At 37.6% G+C, this 27842-nt stretch overlaps 1 protein-coding gene across 3 annotated transcripts in view; it reads right to left on the bottom strand.

Annotated features, from left to right (window-relative positions):
• Positions 1 to 18614, bottom strand: part of EVI5 (ecotropic viral integration site 5) — a 406332-nt gene extending 387718 nt beyond the window's left edge. Inside the window, exons 1-2 of one of the 3 annotated variants that reach the window (XM_053693996.1) lie at positions 18563 to 18614; positions 17190 to 17362 (exon numbers count right to left, since the gene is read on the bottom strand). The gene's annotated coding sequence lies outside the window, so the exon portion shown is untranslated. Of the gene's footprint in view, positions 1 to 6096; positions 6232 to 17189; positions 17363 to 18562 lie in introns of those variants that run through there. The other 2 variants (XM_053693998.1, XM_053693997.1) reach the window with 2 other exon arrangements.
• Between the last annotated feature and the right edge of the window lie 9228 nt (positions 18615 to 27842).

The following is a 27842-nucleotide window of genomic DNA, read 5'->3' as shown; positions in this document are numbered from 1 at the left end:
CGGCTCAGAGCCGCCACTAGCACTCTCCCACCTTGAGGGAGATATGGGGGCTCCCACCCGCTCCTACCCCGGAGATTGTGCCTGTAGAGTGACAGGCATCGCCGGGGCTTCCCGTTTTGCGTGGTGACGTCACGCGTAATGACATCACCGCGCAACTTTATGTAAAAAAAGACAATGAACAATATAGGGAAAGGGGCATGCTGCTTAGAAGCCTGTATCTCAGGCATCTAAGCAGCTACAGACCCCAAGACTCACCTGAAATGAAAAGACAAAAAGTTAAAAAAAAAAAAAAATGTAAAATTAAAAAAACCCTCAAATGTGCTTAGTACCCAGGTGGGAAAAGTGATTTTTGCAATATTTTTTTTTGGATAATAAAAAAAAGTGGATGTGCGCCAATATTTTTGTGTATATGAGATTATTTATATATATATATATATATATATATATATATATCGTAACAGGTAATATTTGTAATAATTTAAATGCAGTACTCCAGTTTTCATAATAGGGGGCTACAAAATACATCAACCATTGTAAATAATGTTGTCTCTTTGCTTTTCTCAAAGCATTACGTATATAAAAAGTATATAAAAACTACCTTTAGGTCGCATTTATAAGTTGTATGTTGACATGTAAATATTGCCTAAATGACATAAAATATTGTTGTTTACACTTGGTTCCATCCCCTCTCCAAACTGTCACATTTTAAAGATGTAAATATTCCAAAATCCAAACTTTTTCTGGTCTATTTATAAACTTTTCTAAGCAATTACTGCTTCATATGTAGCTGGTCCAGGCAAGTTTTGCAGCAATTTTACAGCATACTTAACAAGTACAAGTTTTATAGAACAAATGATAACCCCCCAATAAAAGTGCAGATCCCATAAACAGAAAGTAAAAAAATGAAAGTAAATAATTGCAGGTAAAATAAAAGGGAACGGTACCACTTTGTCAGATAACGTGGCAAAGTGAAATATATTCCAGGTAAACAATAACACTGCTCAACGTGTCAAGCATACCACAATGAAATGTGCCCGTTAATGTCATAGTTAAACGTACGAAGCGCACTATGCCAAAGTTAAATTAGACAAATTGTGCCACAGGGAAATATGCCAAACACACTGTACTATGGTGACAGGTGTGTGCATGAAATAGATGCAGAAGTGGCAATATGAAGAATATATGAATTACCCTGAAATTATTGTGTCTAGAAAAATAAAGGATTTAAAAGCAAAATGTGTGTTTATTTTATCCTATATAATAAAAGACAAGAGTTTGTCTGAAGCCGTCATGCGCAGTTCAGACAAACTCTTGCCGCGAGGACCCGGCAGCAGCTCAGCTGTAGGAGGCGCGCGAGGACCCGGCAGCAGCTCAGCTGTAGGAGGCGCGCGAGGACCCGGCAAAAAAGAGAAAAAGAGAAAAAGAGAAAAAGAGAAAAAGAGAAAAAGAGAAAAAGAGAAAAAGAGAAAAAGAGAAAAAGAGAAAAAGAGAAAAAGAGAAAAAGAGAAAAAGAGAAAAAGAGAAAAAGAGAAAGAGAGAAAAAGAGAAAAAGAGAAAAAGAGAAAAAGAGAAAAAGAGAAAAAGAGAAAGAGAGAAAGAGAGAAAGAGAGAGATAACATAACACGGCCCGTGTCAACGGGCTTTAGGACTAGTTTATTATAAAATGGTGCTTTCACTGTATACCCCTTTTGAAAGAGGAGACTATTGCCTTTTAAAAAATATGTTTCTAATGACTCATTATAGGAGATGCAGAGTTAAAAATGCATGGAAAATGTCTCCTTTATGTATATTTTTGTACATGAAATAGCTGTTACTGCTAACTAAAACCACAACCCAATGAAACTGGCTGAGTTTGTATTGATAGCAAATCTACTTAGCTTATCTGTCTAGCTACTTACACAAAGTATTTCTTATTTATCACTGTTTACTCGAACACCAATACCTGTACATAGAGAGAACAATGAAAAATTAACAATTTAATACCCCTCTGTCACAGCCCCCCACTGGGAGCATTATTTTATCTAAACCTTATTTACATGTTTTGTAACCAAACAAAATAAAAAGTTCAGAAATATTCAGTAAAAGTGGGGATCAGAGTTCATTCTATGGCCACATTTTGTGAGAGGCTCAGCAGTGAAACAGTTAATTAGGGAACTGCACCCTGCAGTTAGAAAACACTACAAAATGCAAGGCAAGGGTCCCTTATTAACTGTTTCAATGCTGGGCAGCTCACAAATGTGGCCTTAGAGGAAACACTGGTAGGAAAACAAAAGAAATAAAAAAAACTGCTGTTTCAATGAGAGAGAAAAAGGTAAAGGATCCATCTGTAAACAATTTAATACCCTACAGGAGGTAAAATGGATAACAAAACATATTAAAGGGGAGAAAATAGACAACTTTCCAATGTACTTCTATTATTTTATCTGCTCCATACTCTTGGTATACTTTGTTGAAAAGCATTCCTGGGTAGGCTCAGGAGCAGCAATGCACTTTTCATGGCTCTACAAATTTGTTCAAAATCTAGGAGCCAAACTCATAAATTTTGAAGCCGCTGGCTTTTGGCCATCCTTATGTGTTGTAGGGCTTCACATGTGGCATTGTATGTGACCTCAAGTGGCAATAGGGCCTAATTTTAAGGCGCCAGTAACTCCCTGGCGACAGGGTTTGTCAAGCCCTGCACTACTGGGAGCTAGCTATTTATTGGTGCCTGCACATATATGCTCTCAGTAGTGCAGTGATGCTTTTCAACAAGATACCAAGAGAATTAAGCAAATTTAATAATATAAGTAAATTTTTAAGTTGTTAAAAATTGTATGCTGTTTATATCATGAAAGAAACATGTTGAGCTTCATGCCCTTTTAAATAGATACTGAACTTTATTTTTCTTTCATGATTCAGATAAAGTAAGCAATTTTAAGCATTTTTCTAATTTACTCATATTCTCAATTTCTTTGTTCTCTTGCTATCTTTATTTGAAAAAGCAAGAATGTAAAGCGTATGAGCCGTCCCATTTTTTGATCAGCACCTTGGATAGCGCTTGCTGATTGGTTGGGTACATTTAGCCACCAATCAGCAAGCTGTACCCAGGTGCTGAACCAAAGATGGGCCGGCTCACAATTTTATATTCCTGCTTTTTCAAATAAAGATACCAAGAGAACGAATAAAAAATGTTAGAAGTTAATTAGAAAGTTGCTTAAAATTACATGCTCTATCTGAATCGTGAAAGAAAAAAAAATTGGGTTCAGTGTCCCTTTAAGGTCGCCAATATTGAGGGGTTTGAAAACTTACACACCCCCCCTAATCCAGCTCCCTGCAGCAGCCCAGAACTTCTGGGTTTCCGGGGCTTAGTGACATCCCCATGTGATTATGTGATGACGTCACTGTGTAAAATATAGTAGGGCCAGCCGAGTGAAATACAGATTTCCAACGCACATAAAAGTCAAAATAAATATTTCATGATTTAGATAGAGGAGTCTACAAATATTTTTAAAACTTAGGATCCAGTAAGAATATTATGAGCCGGACATATTTTTAGGAGCCAAGCAGTGGTATTTGTAAACATATCTATGAAGAATAACTCAAAAAGTTAGGAGCCAATGGTAAGATTCTAGGAGCCAGTGGCTACCCGACTCCTGGGCTTGTCGAGCCCTGCCAGGGGTCGACAAATAGGCTTAAAATGTAGGAGCCAGTAAGAATATTTAGGATATAGATATATGGAGAATAACCCAAAAAGTTAGAAGTCAGGGGTAAACTTCTAGGAGCCAGTGGCTGCCAGACTCTTGGGTTTGTTGAGCCCTGCTCTAAAACATTACACAGTTTTCTTTTTGCACAAGTATAAATTCAACAAAGAGGCAGACTTTTAAGTCACAACTAAAAGGGTGTGGAATACAAAATTCTACATCCAAGATCCAGACAGGCACACGAAGAGAGATCAGCGGTGCTGTGAGTTTCCTTCCACAGCTCTAACCAACAGTTAGATATGGTAATTTAATAAAAAGCCAGTAAAATAATTCTTAGGTAAGCATGTCATGATACTGAATGCAAATAAGTTAATCACCTTATCTAACCCCCTTATGCTACAAACCTCACACACTGCACAAATCAATGTTTTGTTGACATGATTGGCTTATGTCTATCCCACAAACAAAATGCTGGATCCCATATTTACCAGCAGTATATACTGGGAGGGTTGCAGGGGGGCACACACAGATAACACAGCGAAGGTTGCGGGGGGCTACGAGGGCGCAAATACACAGCGCAGGTTGTAGGGGGGTTATGGGGGGCACAGATACACAGCACCGGAGGATATGGGGGACATATACACAGCACAGGTTGCAGGGGGCTATAGCGGGCACAGATACACAGCACCGGTTGCAGGGAGTATGGGGGGCACAGATACAGAGCACCGTAGGCTATGGGACACACAGATACACAGAACCGGTTGCAGGCTATGGGGGACACATTCACCACACAGGTTGCTATGGGGGACACAGATACACAGCACTGGTTGAAGGGGACTATGGGGGACACAGATACACAGCACAGGTTGCAGGGGACTATGGGGGACACAGATACACAGCACAGGTTGCAGGGGACTATGGGGGACACAGATACACAGCACTGGTCGCAGGGGACTATGGGGGACACAGATACACAGCACTGGTCGCGGGGAACTATGGGGGACACAGATACACAGCACTGGTCGCGGGGAACTATGGGGGACACAGATACACAGCACTGGTCGCGGGGAACTATGGGGGACACAGATACACAGCACAGGTTGCAGGGGACTATGGGGGACACAGATACACAGCACAGGTTGCAGGGGACTATGGGGGACACAGATACACAGCACAGGTTGCAGGGGACTATGGGGGACACAGATACACAGCACAGGTTGCAGGGGACTATGGGGACACAGATACACAGCACAGGTTGCAGGGGACTATGGGGGACACAGATACACAGCACAGGTTGCAGGGGACTATGGGGGACACAGATACACAGCACAGGTTGCAGGGGACTATGGGGGACACAGATACACAGCACAGGTTGCAGGGGACTATGGGGGACACAGATACACAGCACAGGTTGCAGGGGACTATGGGGGACACAGATACACAGCACAGGTTGCAGGGGACTATGGGGGACACAGATACACAGCACAGGTTGCAGGGGACTATGGGGGACACAGATACACAGCACAGGTTGCAGGGGACTATGGGGGGACACAGATACACAGCACAGGTTGCAGGGGACTATGGGGGACACAGATACACAGCACAGGTTGCAGGGGACTATGGGGGACACAGATACACAGCACAGGTTGCAGGGGACTATGGGGGACACAGATACACAGCACAGGTTGCAGGGGACTATGGGGGACACAGATACACAGCACAGGTTGCAGGGGACTATGGGGGACACAGATACACAGCACAGGTTGCAGGGGACTATGGGGGACACAGATACACAGCACAGGTTGCAGGGGACTATGGGGGACACAGATACACAGCACAGGTTGCAGGGGACTATGGGGGACACAGATACACAGCACAGGTTGCAGGGGAATATGGGGGACACAGATACACAGCACAGGTTGCAGGGGACTATGGGGGACACAGATACACAGCACAGGTTGCAGGGGACTATGGGGGACACAGATACACAGCACAGGTTGCAGGCGACTATGGGGGACACAGATACACAGCACAGGTTGCAGGGGACTATGGGGGACACAGATACACAGCACAGGTTGCAGGGGACTATGGAGGACACAGATACACAGCACAGGTTGCAGGGGACTATGGGGGACACAGATACACAGCACAGGTTGCAGGGGACTATGGGGGACACAGATACACAGCACAGGTTGTGGGGGGCTATGGGGGGGAGCATAAAAACATCACTGCCCAGTTTCGGGATTCATATCCAGGCTCAACACTTAACCATTCCCTGAGCCTGTAACTGGCCAGATCATCATCTGCAGGAAGCTGAGCGACATGCCAGCTGACTGCCATTCTGTACACTCCCCTGCCATATCGCGACACCTCACTGTGACAGCCTTTCCCAGTTGCGACACAGTACTGTCCTTACCTTGGAAACCTTTCCTGAGACCCTCCGTACAAGCAAACTATTAACTTCCCATCCAGAAGCGCTGATCTCCGGACCCAGACTGTCTGTTGCTGCCGATCACCCCCAGCACAGCTCCTTCTCTGCTCCCTCCGCCTCTCTACTGCGGCCGCTGCCACCACACACACACACCGCGTGACGTCACCGCGCAAGCGCACCTCCTTAACCCTATCGCTGCTTGCTGAGGTGCCTAAAGGCATGGGGTTCAAGAAGCGCGCATGCGCAATATATTCCAGCTGTGCTATATGGGGGCAATAAAACACTTCTCACGTATGTGTTTGAGAGGTAGAATAATTATAATGATAATATATGTCATTTAATAACCACACAATTCTGTGACATACATATATCTGAAAGTGTAACCATTTCAGTGATACAGTCACTGAAAAATGCTGCCATTCTTGTCTAAATTCCCAGCTACATTGATGTCACCCGCCTACATTTATCAAAAAGCCATTAAAGTAATTATTTATATAATCTTTATAGTTTTGTATTTCAAGGACTTACACACTGAAAAGCCAATTGACTGAGGTTATCTTCTTTGCTGTGGCCATTTTAGAAATGAGTTCTTTCAACTATCAAACAATCACTGTGCAGAATATAGTGGGGGGGTCAAACTTTTAAAAGAGCATTGAAAGCTCTATGTTAGGGCATAGCTGATTTTACTATGGGTTTAACGCCTGGAAGAGAGCCACTCAGGAGCCACAAGCTTTGCTGGAGATTGGTGGATAGATGTAACTGCCAAGTCCTGATTGGCTGGACAGTCATGTTCCTCAAACATAGCTGAGCATACCTAGGTATACTTTTCATGCTTCTCTGTAAGATAAAATGTAATTAAAAATAAAATGCCACTGTTATATATTATTTTTTAAAAGCAGATGTTTACTCAGTAGTATACTCACAGCTGTACTCCTCTAATAGTTTTGGGGGGAGATATATATTTTTATTATGGGTATTTTTTTCCCAGACATTTTTTTTACATTAAAACTAAACATCAAAGAAAAATGTAACTCTAAATTATCTGACATTTGTTCTTCTTAAACAGCAGAAAATTGCAAGACACCAGTGTTCTCTGTTAATGCCTCTTTATGTAAAACAGTTTTCTTTCTGAACCTTTGGGAAGGTACTTTGCAAATGCACAAATTGGAGGACAATTTGTGTCTCCTGGCTGCATGAATTATACTTATCCTCTTAATTCTGTCCAATTCCAAGATTACCACATGCTATCAGCACCTTAGCTGCAGGCTAAAGATTTATCTCTGTAGCTTCCAGCATTTTACAAAAGACTTTATTACCTGGCAACAACCTCCCTATCATATATGATGCAAGTCCTTTTACATTCTTTATATAGGTTATAAAGAGCCATCAATGTTTTATGTACCTTGTCCAGATGTATCTGTACACTGGTTGACAGGTCAGCATTGGCATAAGCAAGGGGACACATTAGGACAAATTGATTATTTTCAACAGCTGGTATTCCAGCTGTTCCAATACACAAAAGCTTATCCCAGCTGTCCAAAAGCCACCCAGGGAATTGGTGTGTAATATGATTTAATGAGATTAAATTAAACATATATCAATAACATAAATGAATTTGATTTTAGTATCTCAATTTTTAACAATTATTTTTATCATAACTTATCTTGAGGATACACAATGGCCGGTCAGCATACAACCTACACTGTACAGATTCTACAAAGTCTAAAAAAAAGACATTAAAGGGACAGTATACTATACAATAGTTTTTCCCTTAATGTGTTTCCAATTACTTTTTGTACTAGCTGCAGAGTAGAAAATGTATGAGAAATGCTTTTTTTAACGCTTATTTGTGTATATGAATTAGCTGATTTTATGTTTTTAAAGGGACACTCAGGTTAAATTACATTTTCATGCTTCAGATACAGCATGTCATTTTAAACAACTTTCCAATTTACTTCCATTAAAAAAAAATGTGCACAGTCTTTTATATTTACAATTTTTGAGTCACCAGATCCTACTGAGCATGTGCAAGAATTCAGACTATACGTATATGCATTTGCGATTGGCTGATTGCTATCACATGGTACAAGGGGAGTGGAAATATACATAACTGAAATTTATTATAAAAAAAATCTACTACTCGTTTGAAGTTCAGACTAAGTGCTATTGCATTGTCTTGTTATCTTGTATTTGTTGATTATGCAAATCTAATGTGTTGACTGGTCCTTTAAGCCACAACCTAATAAAATGGGTTGAGCTTGTAGGTATAATAAGATCTCATTACTTTATCACAATGTGTATACCTGCTTCTTTATCTTATATCTGTCTCTAAACCAATCACCAGTAGTTGGAGAGAACAATGGAAAATTAACATTTTATTACCTTATCTCTTCTATAACCCACTGGGAGTGTAATTTCTTCTACTGGCTGTGTTAACACTGCTTGGCCCAGAGGCCAAACATTTTTAGGATTGGTGGGGATACTACAGGCTAAATCAACTATTTAAAATACCAATATAAGGGCAATAGAAATACTTGTAAACAATGTAATACACTCCAGCAGGTAAAGTGGATCATTGGGAACAAATTAAAGGGGAGAAATATTTTGAGTAAACTGTCCCTTTAATGTCATTTTTCTTTCTTTTTTTATTGTATCCAAAATAAAATCTTTTAAAGAGACAGTGTACACTAATATTTTCTCCCCTATATTGTGTTCCCAGTTATGAATGTCACCTACTGCAGTGTATTAAATTGTTTAAAAAAAGCCCCTTCACCCTTTTTTCTCATTTGAAATATCTGCTTTTGTCTATTGTTTCCCCATCCTCACTGAACATTTTGAGTTACACAAAAAACATGTAAACAAGAAGATTTAGATAAAATAACAAGAAGATTTAGATTAACTGATGCTCCCAGTTGGTGTTTGTGACAGAGAGGTACTAAAATTTTAATTTTCAATTGTTTTCTAAAAGTATTGGCCTGGGAGTAAACAATAAAAAAGAAGATAAGACTGAAAAGATAATGAGGTCTGATTTCCCTGCTAGCTCATCCTATTTTATTGGGCTGTGGTTTCAATTAGCAGTAACAGGTATTTAATATACAAAATAATACCTAAAGGTGCAATTTCCCATATATTTTAAACTTTGCAACTGGTATAACAAGTTATTGTAACTTAAAGAGAAACCAATTTCTCAGTGTCCTTTTAAGTATGGTGAAATACTTACCTTGCAACATTCTACACAGTGGTTGGTTAAATCAGAAAGCTTAAAGAGACACTGTAGTCAAAAAAATATCCATCATAGATCTAAAATATGAATGAAAATAAAGACATTTACAATGCCCATCACATTTCCAAAACGTACCGTTTCTAATAGAACTGTCTTAAAAATGTACATTTTTCCAAACCCACTACCTTTCACTCTGTTACCGCTTTCCAATCCGCACAGCCAACTCCATTTGGAAGATGGCTACTGTTCTGCACGATGCGCATGCCCAATATAGGTAAACGTTATCAAATATGCCTAACTGATTAGAAATTAAAATGCGCATTCGTTATTGGGAGTGTGGGTAATATCGGCATCTGCGCCGCATTCTGCGCAAGCGCGAATAGACCAATCAAATTGCGCATGCGTAGTTTTAGGTAATCTTATTCTAATTACATGCAAAAACTAGACATTGGATCGGTCATTGTGTGAAACCGTGGACGGCCCATTTTTGAGGGCTGGATGAAGTGATGTCATGCGGGCAATATCAAAATGTATTTTTTAAAGAAATAGAGCTTTGTTTCTAGATATCATAAGATAGATTGAATTTGTTGGAGAAATGTGATTGAAAATATGTGAGCCTTTGTTTTAGGTACAAAGCAAAAGTTAGTAATCCTTTAAAGGGACATTCCAGTCAAAATTTAAATGCACAGTGACATAGATGAATTACATCGTTGAATAGAAACATATTTGCAATATACATATATTAGTAAAAATGCTTCTAGTAAAAGTTATCACTGTTTTAGTATTAACATTTTTCTCTGCACGTGCATGAGAAGCATAGCTAGATATTCTCAGTGCACCAGCATTTTAAATACTACAGCTGCTCAAAGCGCAAGGGGGGCTTGCATCATGTCAGCAATAAACAAATTGAGTCATTACCAGATAGTACAAGAACCTTAGGCTCTATAAGCAAGTGCTGTGTTTAAAATGCTGGTGCACTGTGCATATTTAAATACACTTTTGAATCAGCTATAGCTTTTATTAGGAGGATTTTTGCTAACACGTATATTAAAAAAAAATATTGCTATTTAAAATTGAAATGAATCTACTGTATATGGATTCCAATTTTGGCTAGGAAGCCCCCTTAAATACGGCCACATAAAAGGAGACCGTGGGGCCCATTTATCAAAGGGCTTGCGGACCGGATCCGACACTGCGGATCAGGTCCGCAAGACCTTGCTAAATGCGGAGAGCAATACGCTCTCTGTATTCAGCATTGCACCAGCAGCTCACAAGAGCTGCTGGTGCAACACCGCCCCCTGCAGACTCGCGGCCAATCAGCCGCTAGCAGGGGGGTGTCAATCAACCCGATCGTATTTGATCGGGTTAATTTCCGGCGATTCCTGTCCGCCTGCTCAGAGCAGGCTCACAGGGTTATGGAGCAGCGGTCTTTAGATCGCTGCTTCATAACTTGTGTTTCTGGCGAGTCTAAAGACTCGCCAGAAACACGGCCCTTCAAGCTCCGTACGGAGCTTGATAAATGGGCCTGCAGGAATTGTACTGACTTTTTAAATTGTGCTAAGAAAACTACGTTAGATTATTTTAAATGATTTTTATGCAGATTATCGCAATGCAGTACATTAAATACTTTTAATGTCTTTATAAATTAATATGAACAGCTGAGTGATAATTATAAATATTACTATATGTGGTATTTTTTTCCAGTGATAGTTGAACACCCTAAGTAGACACAGTACTTAAATTGTCTTTAGGGTTTTCAAGTGCTTCATGCTGAAAGTGTTTTTGTTGTTTTCAAGTTCAAGAGGAACATGGTTAGAGTTTGATTTAGCTACACTTTTTTTCCTCTGATAAACAAGTTCCGGTACCATCTCTATATTTGCTGACTTCATTGTAGTTATTTCTGTAGAAACAGAATTTTTCAAACCTAATGTCTTTACTTGGAAACTTCCTTTTTTCTTGATCTGTCTGACATGATGTACCAGAAAATCACATGTCAGTGCTGCGCCAGCAAAAAATTCTGTTGGAGATTAACTTTTTTTTGTTAAGTATAATGTAACAAACTTAGTCAACACGTATCACAAGCTGTCAGAGTTAAAGAGACATAAAAACTGCAAAACAAAAAAAATCTCTATGTTACAGCATTTTGTTATTGTACTTGTGCCTGCATATAACTATGTGTTTAAAGGGATTAAACACAGAGTTAAAGTCAGCTCCAGAGCAGCAATGAACTGCTGTGAGTTAGTTGAACACATCTAGTGAGCGGATGACAAGAGACCTATGTGTGTGGCTATCAATCACCAGCTACCAGTAGTGCATTGCTGCTTCTGAGCCTACCTAGCTATGCTTTTCAACAAAGTATAACAAGAGAATAAAGTAAATATGATAATAGAAGCTAATTTAAGAATTTCTTAAAATCACATTCTCTACCTGAATCATAAAAGTTAAATTTTTGTTCCGTAAAAATAAAATTTAAAGGGACAGTAAAGTCATAATTAGACATGCATGAGTTAGACAGAGAATACAATTTTAAACAACTTTCCAATTTACTTCTGTTATTTAATTTCTTCCTTCTCTTGTTATCCTTTGCTGAAAGGTTTATCTAGGTAAGCTCAATTTTTCCTGGAGTAGATTAAGGAGTGCGGGGCTGAGTTTTGAGTTAGTGACACCAGTGGGCTGAATTGGCATGGGAGAGTGCAAAGCTGTGTGTGAGGGAAGTAGGGTCAGGGCATGGCTAGGAAAAGGGACAGTCTAGACAAAATTAAACTTTCATGATTAAGATAGGGCATGCAAATTACAAAACTTTCCATTTTAGTTTTAGCATCAAATTTGTTTTGTTTTCTTAGTATTCTTTACTGAAAGCTAAACCTAGGTAGACTCAAACTAATTCCTAAACTGTAAAAAATTGCCCCTTATCACAGTGTATTTTTACAGTTTCTCACAGTAAGACTGTGCTAGTGTAAAGTTTAGAAACCAGCCCATTTTAAGTTCCCTGGATAGCGCTTGCTTATTGGTGGCTACATTACGTAACCCAGGTTCTGAACCAAAAATGGGTCGGCTCCTAAGCTTTACATTCCTGCTTTTTAAACAAAGATAGCAAGAGAACAAATAAAAATTGATAATAGGAGTAAAATATAAAGTTGCTTATAATTGCATGCTCTATCTGAATCATGAAAGAACAATTTTGGGTTTAGTATCCCTTTAACCTTTTAACGCCGTTAGGGCATTGCATTCCGTCCGAATTTTGCTGGGCTTTGGCGCAAAAGGACGGAATACAACGTCCTAACTGCTTGGCTTTCCTGTAGCCACTGGCATTTCCCTGATGGGATCGTGGTCTGGAGGGTGTGCCTAGCATCATAGGGGCGCCCCCCGACGCAATCCCATCATTGAAATCTTGTGATCACATGCACGATCTCAAGATTTCAATTTGTTTACATCGGAACAGTTGTTCCGATGTAGACACGTTAACCCCGGCACGAAAGGGTTAAATGTTTTCACATTTCTTTTGCATACAAAAAGAAATGTAAACAGCTCCATAACCGTTTAAGTAAACATTATTATTTTTTAACAAACCAATAGCCTTGAGGACATTCTTCAGTTCACTGATTTGCAAATTTGATCTATTTTGCTAAGGATATGAAAAATGAATTAGTATTGTTAGACTGATGTAATATTCTCTATATTATGCCAACGACCAAGGAAACTAATACAAACAGGTATAAATGTCATGTCATTAAAACATTCCATAGCAACATTTGCCATAACAGTGACCATATAATCTTCATGATAGAATTTCCTAGGGGATGAATCTAGTTTTATTTTAGATTTATTTTAGGCAAATCAAATTTAAGATCAATTAACTCCCCCCTCTCTATTAAAGGACATAATTACAGTAGATATCCGGCTATAATTTTCAAGTCACCAAAAAAAAAATACTTAACGAGATAATTTGATTTGCACAAGGTTTAATTAACTTAGTGTTACCGTTTGGCCATTTGTTAGAATGTTTTTTGCTTTCCTTGTATTAGTTTTGCATTTGATATAATAATTCTCCTTCCATATAGTAAGTTCTACAAACGTAAAAATAACACAACTGTGTTTCCCTCAGTTAAACATACAAAATAATAGCCGTGAAAATATGATATGCAAATGTATTTTCTCCTCTTAAAGGGACAGTCAAGTAAAAAAAAAAACTTTTATGATTTAAATAGGGCATGTAATTTTAAACAACTTTCCAATTTACTTTTATCACCAATTTTGCTTTGTTCTCTTGGTATTCTTAGTTGAAAGCTAAACCTAGGAGGTTCATATGTTAATGTCTTAGACCTTGAAGGCCGCCTCTAATCTGAAAGCATTTTGACAGTTTTTCACCACTAGAGGGCGTTAGTTCATGTGTTTCATATAGATAACATTGAGCTCAGGCATGTGAAGCTCCTAGGAGTGAGCACTGATTGGCTAAAAATGCAAGTCTGTCAAAAGAACTGTAATAAGGGGGCAGTTTTCAGAGGCTTAGATACAAGGTAATCACAGAGGTAAAAAGTATATTATTATAACAGTGTTGGTTATGAAAAATTGGGGAATGGGTTATAAAGGGATTATCTATCTTTTTAAACAACAACAATTCTGGTGTTTACTGTCCCTTTAAAGGGACATTAAATGGACAGGAAACCCCAACATTTTCTTTCATGATTCGGATAGAACATGCTATTGTAAACAATTTTTAAATTTACTTCTTTTATCAAATTTGCTTCATTCTCTTGTTATCCTTTGCTGAAGGAACAGCATTGCACTACTGGCAGCTAGTTAGCCAATCACAAGACACAAATGTGTGCAGGCACCAATCAGCAGCTAGCTCCCACTAGTGTAGGATATGTGCACATTATTTTTCAACAAGGGATACCAAGAGAACAAGGCACACTTAAAAATATAAGTCAATTTAAAAGTGTCTTAAAATTACATGCTCTATCTGAATCATGCAAGTCTATTTTTTACTTTCCTATCCTTTAAGACATTCTTATCTTTGTTGAATCTAGAAAAGGAAAAAGTTACATGCATTGCATTTTATTTTTTATTTATTAAATAGATGTTTATGTTGTGAATAAAATCTGTTTTATGCTTGCAAATACAACAGAGTGGTGGTAGTTGCCCTCATCAACAAGTAGACATCCTCTTTCTATGGATAACTTATTATTATTACCGGTTATTTGTAGAGCGCCAACAGATTCCGCAGCGCTAACTTGTGCACAAACATTTTCTATTAGTTTTAGGACTCCATGTACTAAAAGACGAGCTGACAAGCTTCTCAACTCAAGAAGTAGTCCGCTCGCCTTCGCTGCATACGGGCAGGGGACGAACAGTATCCGCTGCTTGTATGTATCATTACACGCTCAAGTGAGCATGTAAAGCCCGCCCCTTCTTTCACTCAACCAATCACCAAGCAGCCTTTTTTTACGCACCTTGTATTGCAAAGCACTTTGCTTAAAGGGCCATAATTGTTGAAAAATGGCATATTCTGATTTGGGGATAGCCAACTGGCGGCCCAAGGGCCTTGTGCGGCCCTTAGCACTAGTTTGTGTGGCACCAAGGGGAAAACAGAACTAAGAAACTGTGCCATACTTTTTGTGGCCTCAGGAAAAAGCAAAACTAAAAATGTGTGCTTTGGGGAATTCTGGCGTTGGGCAAACTAAAGGGCCTCAACTTAAAGGACCTCTAAACACAATAGAATTTCATTATCAATAAAAGCATAATAAAAACACAATGCAAAAGCACTTAGTTTGAATTTGAAATGATTAGATTTTTTTCTTTCCATCCTAATGCATCATGTGACAGCCATCAGCCAGTCACAAAACGCATAGACGTATATCATGTGAATCTTGCATATGCTCTGTAATTGCTGGTGCCTCAAAAAGTGTGCATATAAAAAAAACTGTGCACATTTAGATAATGGAAGTAAATTGAAAAGTTGTTTACAATTGTGTACTCTGAGTAATGAAAGTTTAATTTTGACTTGATTGTCCTTTTAAAAGAGAACAGCAGATAGAGAGTACCCTACAACCTTATCTAAATCAGGGCCTGTGCCACTGGACATTTTTAGGAACTATATTACTATGTAGCTATTAATGTATTTGTGACCCTTAAAGGGATACTAAACCCAATTTTTTTATTTCATGATTCACATAGAGCATGAGATTTTAAGCACCTTTTTAATTTACTCCTATTATCATTTTTTCTTTGTTCTCATGCTATCTTGATTTGAAAAAGCAGTACTGTAAGCTTTAGAGCCAGACCATTTTTTTGTTCAGCACATGGGTAGCACTTGCTGATTTGTGGCTAAATGTAGCAAACCAATCAGCAGCTCTACCAAAGTGCTGAACTAAAAAATGGGTCGGCTCCTAACCTTTTATTACTGCTTTTTCAAATCAAGATAAAATGAGAACAAAGACAAATTGATAATAGGAGTAAATTAGAAAGTTGCTTAAAATTGCATGCTCTATCTGAATCATGAAAGAAAAAATGAGGGGTTAGTATCCCTTTAATCTTCTAAAATACTGATCTGCATCCCCTATCTGTTAGGAAGTTGGCCGTCGCTGCTCTAATTCATAAGAGGATGTCACTGCTGATCCAATCAGCCGCACTAGTTATACAGCTGAGTTGTGCGACTAGCATCGCTGATTGGATCAGTGATGGTTCCCGCTTGGAACCAGCAGTGCTATATGGGTCCAAGCAGTAATGCAAAACAATAAATATCATCCAGCACCCAGGTCACTTGCAAGCCACGTTGGAGTACCACCATACCCTACCAATAATTCCAAAAAGATTCCAAAAAATGTGGCAGCAATGGTGAAGTTAAATTACTTTATTAAACACAGCAACCACATGCATGATTAAGGGAAGGAGTTCCCAAAAAATGTAAAGTAATTTAACTTCACCATTGCTGCCACATTTTTTGGAATCTTTTTCCAAGCAGTAATGCTGCTGTGTTTTTAACCCATGCAGGGGTTAACCACATAGTAGCACAGAGGTGAAAGCCTTAAAATGACATGCTCTAACAAATTAGAGTATGTAATTTCTCGACTATTATGACCCCTTTATTGTTGACTCTTCTGTCCCTTTAACAAAACCTTTTAATGTCCCTTTAAGAACAAAAATAAGTACGCTAATAAATTACAAATAGTCTGTTGAAGAGGATTTAATATCAGAGAATTAGAATAGCTACCTAGGGAATAAACGCATCTCAGAAAATGAAATCCTGCATTGCTGAAGTGGGAACACGGATTTAGTTTCATCTCTCTGCCGTCATTTTCTATACATTCATAACTGGTGATTTAAGAGGAAGAGCGTAATCCAGCGCTGCTAACTGCAGACAACAAAGGTAACATCACAACAAAGGTAACATCTTGCTAATGCCGCTGGGTCTGTTTATCACTAGGCATTGAAGAAATGTTGCAAACAAATATAATATAGTATTAAAGGGACATGATACACTTTGATATTGTAATATAAAATGTTTTATTATATGTAGTAAAAAAATAAGTGTTGATTTTGTTGCCTTTTGCTGTAAAATATGTTTTATTTGTGTAACATTGTACTTGTCCTACACTCCCTTGAAAGGTTAAAAAAACTAATTCTGTAACCTTTCCTTTATTATGCTGCAAATTTCCTAAAGCAACTACATGTTGGGGATAGTGATTGCTTAGAACTGTGGACAAACCGAGTTACAACAAACTCTCATCAGGCACAATTAAAGGGACAACATACACTCATTTTCATATAACTGCATGTAATAGACACTACTATAAAGAATAAGATGCACAGATACTGATATAAAAATCCAGTATAAAACTGTTTAAAAACTTACTTAGAAGCTCTCAGATTAGCTCTGTTGAAAAGGTAGCTGGAAAGCCCACTGCAAGTGGGAAATAAGACACTCGCCCTTCTTTTGCATATGAAAAGAACCTTTACACAAACAGGAGCAAGCTGGAGTAGGTAGCTGACGGTATTCTCATAAAACTTTGGGGCTTGGTTAGAAGTCTGAAAATCAGAGCAATGTTAATTAAAAATAAGCAAAACTATACATTTAAAAAAAAACAAAAAACTTTATGGGCTGTATAAATAGATCATCTACAAAACATTTATGCAAAGAAAAAAATTAGTGTATAATGTCCCTTTAAAGGGACAGTGTACTCAGGCAGACAGCAGATAAGAGTTTATTGGTACACTGTACTATAAAATTTGTTTCCCTTTAATGTGTCCCAAATTACTTGTTATACCTGCTGCATAGTATTAAATGCATGTGGAATTTATCCTTTGTGTTTATTTTTGTATTTGAAACAGTTGTTTTTGCTCATTAAAGCCATCACCTGTTGTTCTCAAGTAAATGCCATTAAAAATGGTCCGAGCCTGCAGGTAAAGCAGACTTGCTAATTTATCTATGTGTCTAAACACACAACCTAATAGTTTGGTAGTGACATGCTAAGTATGGCTGGAGGGTTCATTGAGCACAACCAGCTATTGCCGATACAAAAATAATTATTTATTTCTCCCCTCCACCCCAGGAGATTAATTAGCGCTATTGTCTCCTGTTTACATAGCTTTTTTTTACATAGAATACACTTGTTATTCTTCTTTTCAGTATAGCTGGCTTTTTCGATGGGTAAAATCTGGTATTTCAAATAACATAATTAAGGTAAATAAGCAGTTTGCAAGTAAAATGGAAACATTTAAAGCACATCTCTTTTAAAGCTGGTGCAGGAACACCCTTTCTCCTTACAGGGATGCTGATTTCTTCTAATGCCACTGATTTACATAACTTTTCTTTGGCTATTACTGCAGACATTTTCAGTATCAGTGGAGGTTTCAACAGGAAAATCAGCTATTTCAGATGACACAATAAAAGTAAACGAGTTATTTGTAAACAACTGAAACACTCCATAAAACTTTAGAGTACAATTTTAAATGCTGATACAAAATATAGCTTTACAAAATTGCTTTAAAGGGATACAAAACCCATTTTTTTTTTCTTTCCTGATTCAGACAGAGCATGCAATTTTAAGCAACTTTCTAATTTACTTCAATTATCAATTTTTCTTCGTTCTCTTGCTATCTTTATTTAAAAAAGCAGTAATGTAAGCTTAGGGGCCAGCCCATTTTTGGTTCAGCACCTGGGTAGCGCTTGCTGATTGGTGGCTACATTTAGACATCCCTGTCCTGTTGTTACAGTAGAAGACTTACCTTTTATTTGTTTAAAGTGCACATCTGAGCTTTCAAAATGAACTTCATTTTTCAATTAACATTTGTCAAAACATCCGACAAGTTTGCTGATAATCCAGCACTCGTTTGCGGAATCCAATAGGGACCTTGTTTGCTGCAACAGGATAAACATCTCTGTCTTGTAGACTAAGTTAATATGTTGTACTTTGGAAGAACGGGCTGTTATTTATTTTCCTGTGAGGTTTATCATTGCCAGTGACCAGCAAGCTCTTCACTTCTGTGCATGTCATTTAAAGGGATACTAAATCCATTTTTTTTCATGATTCAGATAGCGCAGCAATTTTAAACAACTTTCTAATTTACTCCTATAAATGTTTATTTGTTCTTGTGCTATCTTTGTTTGAAAAGCAGGAATGTATTGCTTAGGAGCCGGACCAATCAGCAAGCGCTATCCAGGGGCTGAATCAAAATTGTCTGGCTCCCAAGCTTTGCATTCCTGCTTTTCAAATAAAGATAGCAAGAGAACAAAGAAAAATGGATAATAGGAGTACATTAGAAAGTTGCTTAAAATTACTGCTCTTTCTGAATCATTAAAGAAAACAATTGGGTTTAGTGTCCCTTTAAAAGTACATCAGCCAAAACTGAAAAACACATAATTGCTTTTCAGTTTTAAATAGCAACAAACTTGCAATACACAGATATTAGCAAAGATGATTGTAGTAGAAGCTTTTGCTGTGCATGGGCACGTAGGGATACCTAGATATGCCCCATTCACCAGCATTTTATTAAAAAGCATATCTGAGAGCCAGAGGTGGTTTGCATTATTTAAATTTAGTAATCACTGATGCAATACAAGGGACCGCCCACTCTTTTAGCAGGCCCTCTGTATAAAATGCTGGTTCGCTAAGCATATCTAGATATGCCTCATGTGCAAGCTCTCACTAAAACAAGAATAGCTTTTACTAGGACTATTTTGCTAATACAAGCGTGTTGCAAAAATGCTTCTATTCAAAACTGAAGTGCACCAAGGCATTAAATAATTAAAGGGACAGTTAACACCTTCTAATTATAAGACATTTCTGTCGTGCAGCTATAAAATAACATCAGCCAAGTCTTAAAATGTTTAAAACAAATTAACATCTTTTTTACTACAGTTATTTTTCAATAGCCAAACTCCAACCACCATTTGCCTTATTTGAAGAAGCCAATCTGGGTTTAGTCCACAATAAGGCTAGTCACTTGTCATAAAGTTAGTATGAAGTGAATTGTTTTGCAGTTGATTTCTGATAATGTCAATTAGGGACAGATGTGTAGCAGAGTTACCCCTGTTAAGTCTGTAGGGTGCATTCCAAGTTCTGAACATTAGAATTATGATTTCCATTATGATTTTTTGAATATTAGGTGCTGATTTATTATGATCTTGTTAGTTATTGTATTATTTAAACTCCAAGGTGCATGGAAATCGATACATTATGATAGGATGGAGTTTGTGAGCATGTCATGTTTTTCTGTACCATAAGCCATAGAGGATTGGTTTCTATATGTGGAAGGTATTAGTGGATTCCCTTTTGAATACCATTTTTCATTTAAATTGATATACTAGATTGGTTTCACATTCACTGTATGGGTAGCTACTTATACCTTTTACATGTATAATAGACTGATTAGAATGTGCCTCTATACATACTGGCTTATCTTTATTTTGATAAACGGCAACAGTGTTATTGATATCCACAATGGTGTTATTTTAACATTCTTGTTTGTTTTTTATAGTTAGGCAAATGTCTTTTATTTACCTGTGTAATGTATATATACATGTAGACATAGAAACGGCATTTATTTGTAATGAGGAATACAGCATATTATAAAAAACCTGACAACTGATTGGTTGCTGTGTTTAATCCCTTGCTGTTTAAATTGCTGAGTCCTTTAGCGTACAAATCAGCTCTGATGAAACGCCGTATGAGCGTGAAACGCGTCAGCTGTTAGCACTGAGTCTTCCTGTGTGCTGTGCCCATGATATGCATGTTTTATCTCTACTCGAATAAAACTTACTTTTATGCGTATGGATATATTTTGGCTTCTTCCACAATTTTTTTTTCCTGCTTGGATCAGCTGTCTACCGGTCTGACTATGAGTTACACATGGTGCAGGGTATGCAGAGAGCAACATGAATAGTGATGTCCAGGTGTGCAATGCATGATGCCCTCTGCACACCCTGCAGCATGTGTAACTTATAAGTGTCCAGGAAAACATAGCTGAGGTGGCAGCCATAATTATGAGTGAGGAGTCCCTTTAGGAATATTATGGTAGAGGTTGAAGAGTTTATTGTGCTGGGAGGTTTAGTAATTAATTGGTCAATTAAAGGGACAGTCTAGTATAAATTAAACTTTCATTATTCAGATTGGACTTTTAATTTTAATTGACTTTCCAATTTACTTTTATCATCAAATTAGCTTTTTTCTCTTGGTATTCTTAGCTTAAACTAAACCTAGGTAGGCTCATATGCTAATTTCTAATCCTTTGAGGGCTGCCTCTTATCACATGCTTTTTAAATCTCTTTTCAACACAAAGAGACAGAAGTACACGTGGGCCATATAGATAACACTGTGATCAGGCACAGGGGGTTATTTAAGATCTAGCACAATACAATGCTAAATTTAAGACAATAGATAATAAACAGTCACAGTCATGTGATCAGAGGGCTGGAAGAAGGTTCCTAGATACAAGATAATCACAAAGGTAAAAAGTATATTAATATAACTGTTGGTTATGCAAAACTGGCGAATGGGTAATAAAGGGATTATCTATCTTTTAAAACAATAACAATTCTATGGTTGACTGTCTCTTTAAGATGTATAGTGGCTGATGTGGTGGGTGAGCCAGGGGAATATACACCTAAGGGTCCTCACTTTAATCAAATAGCAGAAAGGAAATGGAATCATCCTAATAAAATAAATAGTTTATTGAGCAGTTAGAACACTAGACTTTTACACCACTTAACAATAGTGATTGGAACAAAATTGTTTCTACCTTGTCATTTTCTGTCATTGCTTTTGTTTGCATTTCTGCTTGTTATGTGGGACTTTTAGTTGGAACAGTCTTTTTTAAAGGGACATGAAACCCCAAATTTTTCATGATTAAAGGGACACTAAACCTGTTTTTTTTTACTTTCATGATTCAGATAGAGAAGCCATTTTAAGCAACTTTCTTATTTACTCCTATTATAATTTTTTCTTCGTTCTTGTGGTATATTATTATATTTTAAATGTTTTATTTTGTGTTTGATGTCCATTTAAATACATTTTAAAAAATAAGGATTTATATTGTAGCTACAGACATTTTAAAGGGACAGTAAACACTTTGAGATGATAATATAAAATGATAAATCGTATATATAAAAAAAACCTCTGATATATATTTTCATTATTTATTTTGTCCCCTTTTCCTGTAATTTTATTCTGAAATTGTGAGCTTTTCAGTTCAAATTAGAAATTACAATAGCAACAATGACGTATACAGCACTAGCCCTGCCTCACTTAAAATGACTAGACCGGTATACAATATCCAGATAGTAGATATGTTGATGCCCCAGTAGAAAAATGAACAACTGATGCAACGCCGCCCCCTGTAGACTCGCGGCCAATTGGCCGCCAGCAGGGAGGTGTCAATCAACCCGATCGTACTCGATTGGGTTGAATTCCGGCGATGTCTGTCCGCCTGCTCAGAGCAGGCGGACAGGGTTATGGAGCAGCGGTCTTTAGACTGTTGCTTCGTAACTGCTGTTTCTGGCGAGCCTGCAGGCTCACCAGAAACATGGGGCGTCAAGCTCCATTCGAAGCTTGATAGATAGGCGCCATACAATCTTCTTGGGTAAAAATCCAGTATGCAGGAGTTTAGCCGCACAATCTCTGTGAGGATAACACTGCAACTGTGTTTTACACGCTCCGCCAAACTAACTATGAAATGCCCTAAACAGACCGGCCAGTCAAAGTGATGCTTCCGGTTCCTATGAAACTTCAGTGTCTCGACAGGAATTTAAAGAGCCCATTAGCTAAGTTCAAAATAGATAAAGCTAGAACGGCTCTGAAAACAAACAACTTTATTCGATAAAAATAGTAGTAACCACAGAGGGCTGCCCAACATACAAAAATGAATTCAAAACAGTAGAGAGCAACACACATCCCAAGCAAAGGACGCGTTTCGGGTTTCCCCGTACTCACAGATAGTTAGGGGGGTGCTCTAGTTGCATTTATCAAACAAACTTTAATTATACACCTGGTGCTACAATTTGCTATGCTAATATCAAAGTGGATACAGAGTCATACACTAATTATCGTCCCCTGTTGGTTATATGTATCCATCTGCTCCATATTTATGAAAATTGCAATTATCGCTGTATAGAATCACATAGTCAGATCATAAGGAATCCTCAGAATAGCCTGCATATACTTTATTAGGAGCGATACTAATGAAATACCCATTAAAGTAGATACTTGATATTGTGATCCTAAAGGCGAGTAAAAGCTACACATATACAATATATCTTATATAATTATAGATGTTAAAATAAATCCTTAAAGGCAAAAATATTATTAAACAATTGCACTACATAAACCAATTTTAACTGATGGTAAAAAATGGTAATAATGGATAAATATTGCTAATTTAGTCCTAAAAGAATAGTGTGCTAACGAAGTTATTCTAATATTCCCAATGATTCATTATGTCATAGGCTGAGTTAAAACCCTTCAGATATCTTGTCTCTAATTTAAATATCCAGAAGGTTTCTCTGCTATATAACTCTTTAACTCTGTCACCCCCTCTTTTAGGGGTTCGCACAAGTTCAATTGCATGCAATAAATATAGACCTATTGTCTCTGGGATTGACTCTGTGCTTGAGCCAATCTCTGAATGGGTGGATAGTGTGTTACAACCTATGGTTGTCCAGCTGTGGAGTTACCTCAGAGATACTAAACATCTGTTGAATTTATTTGCTGATTTTAAGTGGGAGGATTGCCATAGCTGGATAACCATAGATGTGGTTTCGCTCTATTCCCCATATTATGGCAATAGAATACTTCCTGGCATCCGCTACCAATTTTGATTGTGACCAAAATTTCCTTTTTTGTTAGGGTGGTTCGCTACTTGCTCGAACATAATTTTCTTGAGTTTGAGGGGTTATTCTACCACCAGAGATGTGGGACGGTCATACGCCAACCTGTTTTTAGGTTGTTGGGAGGCGTCCAACATCTTTGGAGATAGAAACTGTTTTAGGTCATCGATAATCTTTTAGAAAAAATTTATCGATGACCTGATTTTGGTGTGGAATGGTACCCAAGATGAGGCTGTTTTATTTTTGGAAAGCTTGAATTCTAACAAGATAGGAATTTAATTTACCATGGAATGACATAAAACTACTATTAATTATTTAGACATTACGTTAATGTCTGATAATTGTACTAATAGGATCGAAACCAGGACTTACCGGAAGCCTATAGCTAAGAATAATCTTTTACATTCCTCGAGCAGTCATCCTAAAAATACACCTAGAGCGATTGCCAAAGGGCAGTTCATTAGAATGAAACGAAACTGTTCTAGAGAGGCTGACTTCATTGAGGAATGCAAGAGATTGAGTGAAGACTTACTCCAGAGGGGTTATGATAAAATAATTATAACACACGCTTTGAAAGAAGTAAATTGTATCCCTAGGAGTGATCTCTTAAAAGAGAGAATAACTGAGCTGAAAAACTCTAAAAATAATTCTAAAAATAATTAAAAAAAAAAAACTTTAAAATTAACTCTGAAAATAAAGTCAAATCACAAGTCCCTTTTGTAATATGTTACAGTGACCAGTATCCACAAATTTGTAACATTGTGAGAAGACATAGGCCTATCCTTTTGGTGGATGCCAAACTAAGGGATACTGCTAATTTAGGGTGTAGGTTTTCTTACAGACGGAGTATGACATTAGGGAACATCTTATCCCCTACAGTCCTTCCGAAAAAAAGATACTGGTAGCAGTTGGCTAACACATAAAGGTACTTTTAAGTGTGGTAGCTCGAGATGTAAAGCATGTGATCATATATTGACCAGTTCACACTTTGAGTCATATAGAGCAGGAAAAAGGTTTGAGACATCTCAGTGTATTAACTGTAGCATGGGTTTCATTGTGTATCTTATCTCCTGTGTTCAGTGCAAGTTGCAGTATGTTGGCCTCACCACTAGGGACTTGAGGTCAAGAATTCGTGAACACTTAAGTTACATCAACTGCAATAAAGAATGTTCTGCCCTAGCTACACATTTTATACACCGACATCAGCAATCAGTGGAAACACTAAAATGGCAAGCAATTGAACTTGTGCGAACCCCTAGAAGAGGGGGTGACAGAGTTAAAGAGTTATATCGCAGAGAAACCTTCTGGATATTTAAATTAGAGACAAGATATCCGAAGGGTTTTAACTCAGCTTATGACATAATGAATCATTGGCAATATTAGAATAACTTCATTAGCACACTATTCTTTTAGGACTAAATTAGCAATATTTATCCATAGTCTATAACATAGTGTGGAGGCTGTAAGCCTTTCCATGGTTTAAAGTTTATTAAAGTGTTAGGGTAATTTGCTTCCAACTAACTTACACAGTTTATATTTACTTTGTTATCAGCCTTACTCTGTTTTTATTACCATTATTACCATTTTTTACCATCAGTTAAAATTGATTTATGTAGTGCAATCGTTTAATAATATTTTTGCCTTTAAGGATTTATTTTAACATCTATAATTATATAAGATATATTGTATATGTGTAGTTTTTACTCACCTTTAGGATCACAATATCAAGTATCTACTTTAATGGGTATTTCATTAGTACCGCTCCTAATAAAGTATATGCAGGCTATTCTGAGGATTCCTTATGATCTGACTATGTGATTCTATACAGCAATGATTGCAATTTTCATAAATATGGAGCAGATGTATACATATACCCAGCAGGGAACGATAATTAGTGTATGACTCTGTATACACTTTGATATTAGCATAGCAAATTGTAGCACCAGGTGTATAATTAAAGTTTGTTTGATAAATTCAACTAGAGCACCCCCCCCCAACTATCTGTGAGTACGGGGAAACCCGAAACGCGTCCTTTGCTTGGGATGTGTGTTGCTCTCTACTGTTTTTAATTCATTTTTTGTATGTTGTGCAGCCCTCGGTGGTTACTACTATTTTTAATTAATAAAGTCAAGTTTGTTTTCAGAGTCGTTCTAGCTTTTTCTTCTTTTGGATTACTGTTATATTACACACAGCCATTGGCTGCACACTCTAGTGACCTATTTATAACTGTCCCTAACTGGCCACATCAAAGAAGGTAACCTAAGTTACAACATGGCAGCTCCCATTGCTTTATGGACATTAAGACCCCTATTTATGAAAGGCCTGTCGGACATGATCCGACATTGCGGATCATGTCCGACCTCGCTGGATGCAGAGAGCAATATGCTCTCCGCATTCAGCATTGCACCAGCAGCTCTTGTGAACCTATTGGCCGCTAGCAGTGGGGTGTAAATCAAACTGATCGTATTGGATCGGGTTGAATTGCGGCAATGTGTGTCCGCCTCCTCAGAGCAGGCGGACAGGTTATGGAGCCACTGCTTCATAATTGGTGTTTCAAGCTCCATACAGATATATAGATATGCCCCCAAACCTTTACACTTATTTAGTCAATATTTAAACAACTAATGAACCTTTAAAAAATACATCTACAGGTTAGTCTCAGTCTAATCTATTCTTTGAATGCATCACTCTAGCTAGCATTTGTTTAGTGTTTAATGTCCCTTTAATACCAGCTGAAATATAATTTATTCAATGAATATCAGGCTATTTCCAGAAGCTGCTGTAACTATGTTTTCTCCAGGCAGTTCTGTGCTTTTCATATTTTTCTGTATATAGGAATGATCTGCATCCACTAGGGGGCCAGGTGTTCAGTATTTAACGGGACAGTCCAGTACTTTCACGGGCTGTACAGTAAAATCTTCATAAAAATACTGGACTGTCCATTTTTTTTAAAGTCCCTATGTGTTAGCTAAATGTAAATGCCTTATATGCTTCAACACACTATAAATATTGAGCAAAAAGAAGTGAGGGGCTGACGAGTGGACAAATCACTTCTCTTTACAAGTGTTAGTGGCAACCAAAGAGGTAAAACTATAGATTTGTATGTTACTGGCAGCTAAGGGTTAAAATTACCCCTGTGATTACCTTGTATCTAAGTCTCTGCAAACTGCCCCCTTATCTCAGTTCTTTTGACAAACTTTCATTTCAGCCAATTCACAAATAGCTCCACAGGAGTGAGCACAATGTTATCTATATGGTACATGTGAGCTAGCACTGTCTAGCTGTGAAAAACTGTCAACATGCACTGAGAGACAGCTAAGGGACGGCTTTCAATAGCTAAGAAATTAGCACCTAGGTTTAGCTTTCAACAAAGAATACCAAGAAAACAAAGCAAATTTAATTATAAACGAAAATTGGAAAGTTGTTTAAAGGGACACTCAAGTCAAAATCAACTTTTATGATTCAGATAGAGCAGCAGTTTTAAGACACTTTCCAATTTGCTTCCATTATCAAATTTTGCACAGTGTTGTTATATTCACACCTTCTGGAGAAGATCATACTGAGCATGTGTACAAGCTCACAGGGTATACGTATACTAGTCTGTGATTGGCTGATGTCTGACACGTGATACAGGGGGCTGGAAAAAGGGAGAAAGAAATAAATTTGTCAGAAAAAAATCTACTGCTTATTTGAAATTCAGAGTAAGTGTTATTGTATTGTCTTTTTATAATGTACTTGTTAATTATGTAATTCTACTTCATTGAGTGGTTCTTTAAGCATGCCCTATCTGAATCATAAAAGTTTAATTTTGACTAGACTGCCCCTTTAATGCTTTTAAAAGAAATTAAAGGACCAGTCAACACAGTAGATTTGCACAATCAACAAATGCAAGATAACAAGACAATGCTATAGCACTTAGTCGGAACTTCAAATGAGTAGTAGATTTTTTTTCTGACAATTTTAAAAGTTATGTCTTTTTCCACTCCCCCTGTACCATGTGACAGCCATCAGCCAATCACACATGCATACACGTACCATGTGACAGCCATCAGCCATTCACAAATGCATACACACTTATTCTTGCACATGATCAGTAGGAGCTGGTGACTCAAAATGTTTAAATATAAAAAGACTATGTACATTTAATTAATGGAAGTAAATTGGAAAGTTGTTTAAAATAGCATG

This window comes from Bombina bombina, chromosome 10 (genome assembly GCF_027579735.1).
Source record: "Bombina bombina isolate aBomBom1 chromosome 10, aBomBom1.pri, whole genome shotgun sequence".
Classification (NCBI taxonomy): Eukaryota; Metazoa; Chordata; class Amphibia; order Anura; family Bombinatoridae; genus Bombina; species Bombina bombina.
This window is presented reverse-complemented; position numbering and strand designations above follow the sequence as displayed.